At 36.2% G+C, this 10,803-nt stretch overlaps 1 long non-coding RNA gene across 2 annotated transcripts; it reads right to left on the reverse strand.

Moving 5' to 3' along the window:
* Nucleotides 1–1,120: 1,120 nt before the first annotated feature.
* On the reverse strand, nucleotides 1,121–10,523 carry LOC107818300 (uncharacterized). 2 transcript variants are annotated; one of them, XR_001655381.2, is made up of 4 exons: nucleotides 10,369–10,523; nucleotides 10,044–10,147; nucleotides 9,405–9,747; nucleotides 1,121–1,298 (listed from the first exon to the last, which is right to left on the reverse strand). It is a non-coding gene; the product is annotated as an uncharacterized LOC107818300 (long non-coding RNA). The 2 variants fall into 2 exon arrangements; XR_001655380.2 differs by lacking the exon at nucleotides 1,121–1,298 and having other exon boundaries at nucleotides 8,180–9,747.
* Nucleotides 10,524–10,803: the final 280 nt, after the last annotated feature.

The raw sequence follows: 10,803 nt of genomic DNA on the forward strand, positions 1-10,803 counted from the left end.
CCGTCCTCTTGCTTACGTGATCGCGAGTCCTCTTACGTGTTCGGGAAGGGTTGGCCCCCCTGACCTTCGCGTTCGCGGTCCTGTGCACACATTCGCATAGAGGAACGATTACTTCCCAGACCAGTCCCCCATTTACGCTACGCGTTCGCGTAGAGCAACCCCCCAATGCTCCGTGTTCGCGATTCTTACCTTGTGTTCGCGTTGAACAAAAACCACCCTGCCCATTTTCCCTTTCGCGATCGCGTGAAGGGCTTCACAATCGCAAAAACAGCAGTTTGTGCAATTTTTCACAAGTTCAAAACCTTTCGAAACTCATCCGAGACTTCGGGGCTCCAAACCAAACATGCATACTAACTCAAAAGCATCATATGAACTTATCCGTGCGATCAAATCGCCAAAGTAACCTCTTAAACAACGAATTTAGCATATAAATCTAAGAAAAATCTCAAAACTTTCAAAGTACCAATTTTTCATAACTACGGGTCCGAATCACCTCAAACGACTTCCGTTTCTTACCAAATTTCATAGACTCATCTTAAATCACATATATGACCTGTACCGGGCTCCGAAACCAAAATACGGTCCCGATGCCATCAAATTCTAAACGCATTTTATTTCCAAAACTCATAAATAATTCCAGAAAATAATTTTCTCTAAAAATTCATTTCTCAGGCTTGGGACCTCGAAATGCGATTCCGAGCATACGCCCAAATCCCATATTTTTTCACGGACCCTCTAGGACCGTCAAATCATGGGTCCGAGTCTGTTTACCCAATATGTTGACCGAAGTCAATTTAAATCCATTTTAAAGTCAAAATTCATCATTTTTTACAAATTTTCACATAATGACTTTCCGGCTACGCTCCCGAACTACGCACACAAATCAAGGTAATGATGAAAGAGATTTTTAAGGCCTCGGAACGTAGAATTTATTTCTAAAACAAGTGATGACCTTTTGGGTCATCCCAGTTATTGATCTTTTATCAAGGCTTTCAGCAACAATTGCTATTGTGTTTATGAATTACCTTTTGCCAATAATAATATCACCAATGTACATATAAAATAATTATTATATATATAAACATAAATACATAAAATTTATATACAAGTATTTACTCACTTTCCAAAAAACTAAATCTCCTAAAATGTGTTCTTTTACTTACAAAAATTAACAAAAGCATCATATACCAAAATCATTAAATTCTAATCTTATTAACTCTAAAAATATATCTTCTTCCAGCAACTTGTTGCACCTCATGAACCATATGTCCAGCAATGATGATTTATGTATGTCCATCCTACAAAAGAAGATAAATATAATTACATTTGGATAAAAGAAAGTTGTAAAGTACAAAACTACAATTAACAAAGAACAAAAGGGAATAACATATGCCTATTGTCCACTTACTAAACATTGCAACTGTTGAACTTTAAGCCATTGGGCTTTAAAGTAGAAGAAGTGTGAATTGAAAATGGAGGGAAAAAAAATGGAGGGAAAATGAAAATTTGAAGAAGTGAACTTTTGTCTTGCACTTTGTCCCTCATTGGTGAGAGACAATCACATTTATGTGCTTATATATAGATTCACTTCTTAAAGCTCTTAAAAGGAGTTGAAGAGAATGAACCCTCGCGCCGTCGTCATCTCTCTCTCGGCTCGGCTTCGGCTTTGGCTTTGGCTTTGGATTTGGATTTGTCAAATGATCGATCGATAAGATTATTTTTTGGACAAAATTTATTTAATTATTTAATAATTAATTAAATGCCAAATCACTTCTGAAAATACGCCAGAACACTGCTGAAAGTTCAGAGGGCTTCGCTGGCCGCGGTTCTGCCGCGACCGCGGTAGAATCGCGGCAGTCAGATTCAGAAAAGGCACCTTTCCAGACACCTCTTCTAATATTTGCCTATAAATTCTGAGGCAAGGCTGCATCTTCCAGATACGAAAAATACTCTAGAACTTCTTTCTTTCAGAATATACTGCATCCTAATTCGCAGTCTCTCTCTCTCAAATTCGTAAGTGTGATTTTTCTCCGTTCTTTGAGTTCGTTGGTATCCTGCAGTTTGTATTGCCACTGTTGCAGGAAGGTTTATTTCGTTTTATCCTGGGAGGATTTAATCCATTACCTTGGCAACGTGTGAGGGGGTTAAAATTCCTTAAGGACGCACAAGAAAATTGTGGACTCGAAATATTTCTGATTCTTTACTATTTTATACATTTCTTTATTCTTCTAACAGTTTTCTGATTTTGTTTTAACACAGTAACGATCACAAGCTTAAGGAATTTTAATTTACTAACGTTTGTGTGTTGATTATTAAACTGTTTTCTTTATACTTTGTTGGAGACTAAAGCCTTGTTGCTTTCTACTCCTATAATTGTTTATGTCCGGTTTAAAGTACATAAAAACTTTGCCGGAATAATAAACATACGGGTTTGAAGTATATAAAAACTTCACCATTGTTACGTGTTGTATGGTTGGTTTGGTATTCAGTTTGAAGATATCAAAAACTTCATTGATTAACAAGTTCTGTATTGTTTTCAACTTTACAGAAATATGACGAATGAAAACCAAACTAATGGAAATGTTGGGGGAACGGTTGCTGCTGTTACAAGCCGTTCTACTCCTGCTCATGCTATGGCACCGGCAGAAAAACCCGAAAAGTTTTCCGGTATTGACTTCAAACGTTGGCAAATGAAGATGCTCTTCTATCTTACTACGTTGAGTTTGCAACGTTTCATCAAGGAGGATCCTCCGGTAATTGCTGAAAATACTCCGGATGATGAACGACTTGTTGTAACTGAAGCATGGAAACATTCTGATTTCTTGTGCAAAACCTACATATTGAGTTGTTTGGAAAATGGCTTGTACAATGTCTATAGTGTCATGGAAACTTCAAAAGCGTTATGGAATGCACTTGAGAAGAAGTACAAGACTGAGGATGCCGGACTTAAGAAGTTCGTGGTTGCAAGGTTTTTGGATTTCAAGATGATTGACACTAGGTCCGTCATAACTCAAGTCCAAGAATTACAAGTCATTGTGCATGACCTCCTTGCTGAAGGTATGACCCGAATCAATAATCTTATTAATAAGATTTATCTTATTATTAATTATGAATTCGTTATTGAAGGTATGGTAATAAATGAGGCCTTTGAAGTTGTTGCTTTCATTGAAAAGTTATCTCCGTTGTGGAAGGATTTTAAGAACTATCTAAAACACAAGCGGAAGGAGATGACACTAGAAGACTTGATTGTTCATTTGAGGATAGAAGAAGACAACAAAAATGCTGAAAAGAAGTCACGTGGAAACTCGACAATAATGGGGGCAAACGTTGTTGAGGAGGCGCCACAAAATAAGAAGAGGAAGAAGGCTTCCGGACCAAAGAATTACCCAAGCAAGAAAAAGTTCAAGGGTAATTGCCACAACTGTGGAAGATCTGGGCATAAGGCCGTGGATTGTCGTGCGCCCAAGAATGATAAGAAGAAAAAAATCAAGCTAACATGGTTGAAAATGAAATGGAGGACTTATGTGCCATGTTGTCTGAATGCAATTTGGTAGGAAATCCAAAAGAATGGTGAACAGATTCTAGAGCCACCCGCCATGCTTGTGCTAACAAGGAGTTATTTTCTTCTTATGCCCCCGCAGGACCCGACAAGACAATCTTCATGGGAAATTCATCTACGGCCAAAATTGAAGGAGTTGGCAAGATTGCGTTAAAGATGACGTCGGGAAAAATAGTGACTCTAAATCAAGTCCTCCATGTTCCAGAAATTCGCAAGAATCTTGTGTCTACCTCACTTCTTGTCAAGAATGGATTCAAATGTATTTTTGTTTCTAATAGTGTTGTACTTAGTAAGAACGATGTATATGTAGGAAAAGGTTACCTAAATGAGGGCCTTTTTAAGCTAAATGTAATAGCAGTTCCTATCAATAAAGTGAATGTTTCTTCTTACTTACTTGAGTCAAACACTTTATGGCATTCGCGTTTAGGTCACGTAAACTTCAAAACATTGCGGAAGATGATAAATCTAGAAGTATTGCCAAAATTTGATTGCATTAATTCCAAATGTCAAATATGTGTGGAATCAAAGTATGCTAAGCATCCTTATAAGTCCGTTGAAAGGAATTCAAGTCCTTTAGACTTAATTCACACAGATATTTGCGACATAAAGTCAACACCATCTCGCGGTGGGAAAAAGTATTTTATTACTTTTATTGACGATAGCACGAGATACTGCTATGTTTATTTACTTAATAGTAAAGATGAGGCAATTAATGCTTTCAAGCAATACAAGAGTGAAGTTGAAACGCAACTAAACAAAAAGATCAAAATGATAAGAAGTGATAAGGGTGGCGAATATGAATCTCCTTTTGAAGAAATTTGTTTGGAAAATGGCATTATTCACCAAACAACTGCCCCTTACTCTCCACAATCTATTGGAATTGCGGAGAGGAAGAATCAAACATTGAAGGAGATGATGAATGCATTGCTAATAAGTTCTGGCTTACCATAAAACTTGTGGGGGGAAGCTATACTTACAGCTAACCGGATAATCAACCGTGTACCTCATAGTAAAACACAATTCATTCCTTATGAAAAGTGGAAAGGAAGGAAGCCTAGCTTGAAATACTTCAAAGTGTGGGGTGTTTAGCTAAGGTACAAGTTCCTAAACCTAAAAGGGTTAAGATAGGTCCAAAAACGGTTGATTGTGTGTTTATTGGATATGTAACCAATAGCGAGGCATATCGTTTTCTGGTTCATAAATCAGAAAATCCTGAGATTCACATTAATACGATAATAGAATCAGATAATGCTGAATTCTTTGAAACTATTTATCCGTATAAAAAGGAAAGTGAAGTGACCAGCCAAAAGTCAAAACGACCTCGGGAGGAAATAACAGATGGTATGCCTAATGAAGAAAATCCAAGAAGAAGTAAACGTCAAAGGATATCTACTTCATTCGGTCCAGATTTTCTGACTTTCCTGTTAGAAAATGAGCCTCGTACCTTCAAGGAAGCAATGTATTCCTCAGAGGCACAATATTGGAAAGAAGCTGTCAATAGTGAAATAGAATCCATATTGAGCAACCATACCTGGGAATTGGTTGATCTTCCTCCAGGTAACAAAACGTTGGATGGATTTTCAAGAAGAAAATGAAGGACGATGGTACTATTGACAAATACAAGGCAAGACTTGTTGTCAAAGGATTTAGACAACGAGAAAGTCTTGACTATTTTGACACATACTCGTCGGTAACAAGAATTACATCCATTCGGATGCTAATAGCGTTAGCCGCCTTGTATGGTCTTCAAATCCATCAAATGGATGTAAAAACAGCATTCTTAAATGGTGATCTTGAGGAAGAAATTTACATGAACCAACCTGAGAGGTTTGTGGTTCCGGGAAAAGAAAAGAAGGTGTGTAGACTTGTCAAGTCCCTTTATGGACTAAAACAAGCACCCAAGCAATGGCATGCGAAATTTGACCAAACAATATTGGCAAATGGTTTTAAGATTAATGAATGTGATAAATGTGTTTACATTAAGAACGTTCCAAATCATATAGTCATTGTTTGCTTATATGTTGATGATATGCTAATAATGAGCAAAGACATTGCTGACATTCAAGCTACTAAGCGTATGCTTGCTAGTAAGTTTGATATGAAAGACTTAGGAGTTGCCGATGTAATTCTAGGAATTAAAATCCAAAGGACTCCTCAAGGTCTAGCTTTGTCTCAATCACATTACGTGAAAATGGTACTTGAAAATTCAAACACTTGGAATTTAGAAGTGCAAGGACTCCAATTGACTTAAACCATCATCTTATGAAGAATAAAGGCGAAAGTACGTCTCAATTGGAGTATGCTCGTGTGTTGGGAAGTCTAATGTACATCATGAACTGTACACGACCCAATATAGCTTGTGCAATAAGTAAACTTAGTCGATTCACAAGTAATCCCAACAAGCATCACTGGGTGGCTATGAAACGAGTTCTTGGATATTTGGAGTATACCCAAGACTACGCTTTGTACTACAATAAATATCATGCGGTTATTGAAGGATATAGTGATGCTAATTGGATAACCGGCTCATCAGAAACAAAGTCCACAAGTGGATATGTGTTTACTGTTGGTGGAGGAGCAGTATCTTGGAAGTCTTCCAAACAGACATGTATCGCTCGCTCTACAATGGAATCAGAGTTTATAGCATTGGATAAAGCCGGTGAAGAAGCTGAATGGCTTCGGAATTTTTAGAAGACATTCCGTTCTGGCCAAAACCTGTGGCTCCTATTTGCATACATTGCGATAGTGAGGCTGCAATAGGACGGGCAGGGAGCGTTATGTATAACGGAAAGTCTCGTCATATACGACGAAGACATAATACCATTAGACAACTACTTTCTAGTGGAATTATCACTATTGATTATGTAAGATCAAAGGATAATGTTGCGGATCCACTTACAAAAGGCTTAACTAGAGAGGGAGTTGAGAAGTCATCTAAGGGAATGAGACTATGGCCGAGGACAAGTCAACATGGCGGTAACTCTACCTAGAATTTTGGTTGTTCCGAGATCTAGGTTCAAGGAGCTCAAACAAAGTTATGATTGACCAGTTCAACATTGTCAAAAAAAAAAAAACTTTAGTCCATTCTCGTGATGAAGACAATGTTCAGTAACAAGGATAAAACTTTACACTTTCTTTAATGATTACCTAAGTTTGATGAGGTATTTATCAAATAGTGTCAATCTAAAGGATTACACGTTTAGGACTCACCTATGTAAGTGTGAAGTGGAAGCCGCTTCAATGAGAATTCTGTAAGGCCAATTCTCTACACACTTATGAAACCAGGCGGTGTTCATGGCTAAAACGAACACAACAATGAGAACCAAAAAACGGTTAAGGGTTAGTTGTGTGACATATGGCTGTCTAGGTATACACTAAAGTTCGACGGTTCAAAGATATCAAATCTACCGATTGACCGAGTATATCCGACATATGTTCACTACGAAAAGTTCAAAAGGGAAACCTACTTATCCAGATGCAATTAATCCTTACTTGCAAAATCACATAGCTTTCATCTATGATCTTTCTTGATACAGCCATTCCCATTTATGTGGGGGATTGTTGAACTTTAAGTCATTGGGCTTTAAAGTAGAAGAAGTGTGAATTGAAAATGGAGGGAAAATGAAAATTTGAAGAAGTGAACTTTTGTCTTGCACTTTGTCCCTCATTGGTGAGGGACAATCACATTTATGTGCTTATATATAGATTCACTTCTTAAAGCTCTTAAAAGGAGTTGAAGAGAATGAACCCTCGCACCGTTGTCGTCGCTCTCTCGGCTCGGCTTTGGCTTTGGCTTTGGCTTTGGATTTGGATTTGGATTTGTCAAATGATCGATCGATAAGATTATTTTTTGGACAAAATTTATTTAATTATTTAATAATTAATTAAATGCCAAATCACTACTGAAAATACGCCAGAACACTACTGAAAGTTCAGAGGGCCTCGTTGGCCGCGGTTCAGCCGCGATCGCGGTAGAACCGCGGCAGGCCGCGTATTTTCTGAAAAGGCACCTTTCCAGACACCTCTTCTGATATTTGCCTATAAATTCTAAGGCAAGGCTGCATCTTCCAGATACGAAAAACACTCTAGAACTTCTTTCTTTCAGAATATACTGCATCCTAATTCGCAGTCTCTCTCTCTCAAATTTGTAAGTGTGATTTTGCTCCGTTCTTTGAGTTCGTTGGTATCCTGCAGTTTGTATTGTCACTGTTGCAGGAAGGTTTATTCCGTTTTATCCTGGGAGGATTTAATCCATTACCTTGACAACGTGTGAGGGGGTTAAAATTCCTTAAGGACGCACAAGAAAATTGTGGATTCGGAATATTTCTGATTCTTTACTATTTTATACATTTCTTTATTTTTCTAACAGTTTTCTGATTTTTCTTTTAACACAGTAACGATCACATCAACTACTTCGTCACTGAAAATTTGACATATTACAGAATTGTTGCTGTATAGAAACACTCAATTAAAAGAAAACTGAATATAATTTGCAAATTTATCAGATAAAGTTACTTAGAATGACTTGTAAGACTTGCCTCATCCTCTTCTTCCAAAATATAGCACTATAAGATTAACAAATATAAATAGTAGCAAAAATGTGAAGGCCATAAAACAGAGTAGAGGAAACAAAAGATACAATTCACTCTATAACACTAGTTCCATCAATTTCAATCTCCTCCATAGTTTTTCTAATTCATTGACAAAATCAAGAATCCTCAACTAGCTTGGTGAAATAGGAAGGAGACTTGGAGTAGTATACTCAGAAAGAATTCAGCATTACTACCTATATAGGCAATGTCCATGATATAGAATATAGCACAAAAAAGAAGAAGTTGTAGATTGAACAGAGTTAGTTTTTCAAAAGTGAATAAACTCAACTGGTTATGTGTTTGGAATTACATAGCAGGTCCAGCTCTACCAAAAACATGTACAACAGTCATGCGACAATTATAATTATAGGCTGCAAGCAATATTGGACCATGGGTCAAGGAAACATATACTATGACATGTTGCATTTGGTACCGCTTCCTATTTGCATATCAAAGGTTTCATTTCTTATTGGTTAACTTGTGACTATTTCTTTCCGTGTGTTTAAATCTATACCACACATTAAACAATAAAGGCTTCTATTAAAGCAGAGAACTACCTCTCTTTCTCCACACAAATATACAAGTGGAACTACTGACGAACACTAGTAGCATATAAAAAAGTAGTGAATGAATGATAATCGGTAGTACAAATAAGGCATTATAGATACACGACACAAAGATTTATTTCTTGAAATTCCTGTAATATTGGAAAGAGTTTTTCTTCTGGTGTTATACTCACTTGTAATTACTACAGTACTTTAACCAAAAAAAATTACTACATCACTTCCTAAGTGCTAGCTTTATAATACAATTGCCTTTCTCTAAAAAAGAATTTACTTCTTAAACTTCAAAATTCTTTAGTGCAAGACACTAAAATTTATCAATAAAACTAAGGAACAGAAAGGTCACTATGGTTTTAGTTTTACCAAGGCAACTAATCCTCCTAAGCTCCAAATTGAAATCACAGTAATTATAAAATTTCACCGAATTTTCTAAGAGAACATATAACACCTAATCTCGCAAAATATTCAGTCCTTTGGAATATGAAGTGTCCATTGAAACCAGAGATACAGATATAACATCTTCCTCAAGATGAATACAAGATAGTAATACTCAGATCACTAAATGTAACTATTTCCATTCCAAACTTCCATTACTAATGGGGATAGAATCAGTGCATTGAAATGCATTAAGTCAGTTTTAATACATATATGCTAAAGAAACGAATATAGACAAAGAAGAAACTAACTTACAATGAGATGTGGGAATCAAAGTAACACAGCCAAAGAGAGACTTGCATCCGCAAAGCCAGAAACAGCCTATTCGTTAGGAACATTACAACCCAAAAAAGAGAGCCAAAGCAAATGCCAAAAAACTACATCTATCCCAATTTCAAAAAGCATAAATATACCAAAAATATAAAATTATAGTCACGATCTGCTTGTGAATCTATCTATCAATAGAAAGGACATAATATTCACAAAAGAAAAAAGTAAAACAGAAATACCAACCGAATAAGACATGAGACTAATGATTAGAACTGGAATGGAGATATAAGTACTGATGTGGATGAACCTCACTATCTTTATTTAGAACCTGCAAGAAAATAGTTTATTTGATGTCCTAGATTCTTTTTTTAAAGAGCACAAATAAGAAACTAAAATTGATCCTGAAGCACCATTAGCAACATTAAAGTATCTAGTATGAAGTTCGTGCTACAATGATATGATAGTAGAATAGCTCACGAAGGGCAAGAAAATTGCAGAGTGTCTTTCACTCTTTCTTTTAACAAGAGACAGTTATAGGTAATTTAATCTATACAATTACCACACTCTTATCTTTTTTTGTTAAATCAGGATTAAACAACTTCATTAGAGATATTTGCTTCATACCTCACTTTATTCACCCCACACCTTCCTAAATAAAAATCTGATTCCGAAACCACAATCCCTGGTGGCAATAATTCTGCACCACGAGGATTAGTTGGGACATATATCTGCAAAAGGAAAGCAACCCATCAGTATTTCAGAACAAATGTCTAGGTGCTCTAGATTCTAAATCTAACACGACAGTCAGAATAACTATCCTACACCACTTTTCAATGAAACCTAAATCGAAGCATTCAAGAAATTGAAACCCTAAACTAGAAACAACCGAGAGCTACAATTTCAAGCCATAGCCATAGAATTGGAAGAAATAGTAGCTGCTCATTTGAACCTCATAGCTGAAAGCGCGAGTCCAAGGGTTGAATGGATTGGGGAAGGTGAGAGCCAAAATGAAAATAAAAAGGGGGAGGGATTTGGGGGAAAAGGGGAGGAAAGTTTGCCGCTTTTATTTTTTCTGAAAATTGAGAAAGAACTAAAAATATTGCCACAAGTCAAACAAATTATTGAGAAAAATAAGTGTTTTACCAACAAGAAAATACTTTTGGCAACACTGACAATTTATTGTTGCCAACTTATTTATATTTTAAAATTATTATATTACCCAAAAAGTTATGGCAACAAAATTAAAACATTAGCCAACAAGAAATTTATTGTGGGTAAAAGTTCTATGATACAGAAACAACTAAATTGTTATAAAATAAAGACTATAAAGTAAAAACAAGTATAAAGAGAAACTGATATATTATTCGAATTCAAACTGACGTAC

Source organism: Nicotiana tabacum, chromosome 10 (genome assembly GCF_000715075.1).
Source record: "Nicotiana tabacum cultivar K326 chromosome 10, ASM71507v2, whole genome shotgun sequence".
Classification (NCBI taxonomy): Eukaryota; Viridiplantae; Streptophyta; class Magnoliopsida; order Solanales; family Solanaceae; genus Nicotiana; species Nicotiana tabacum.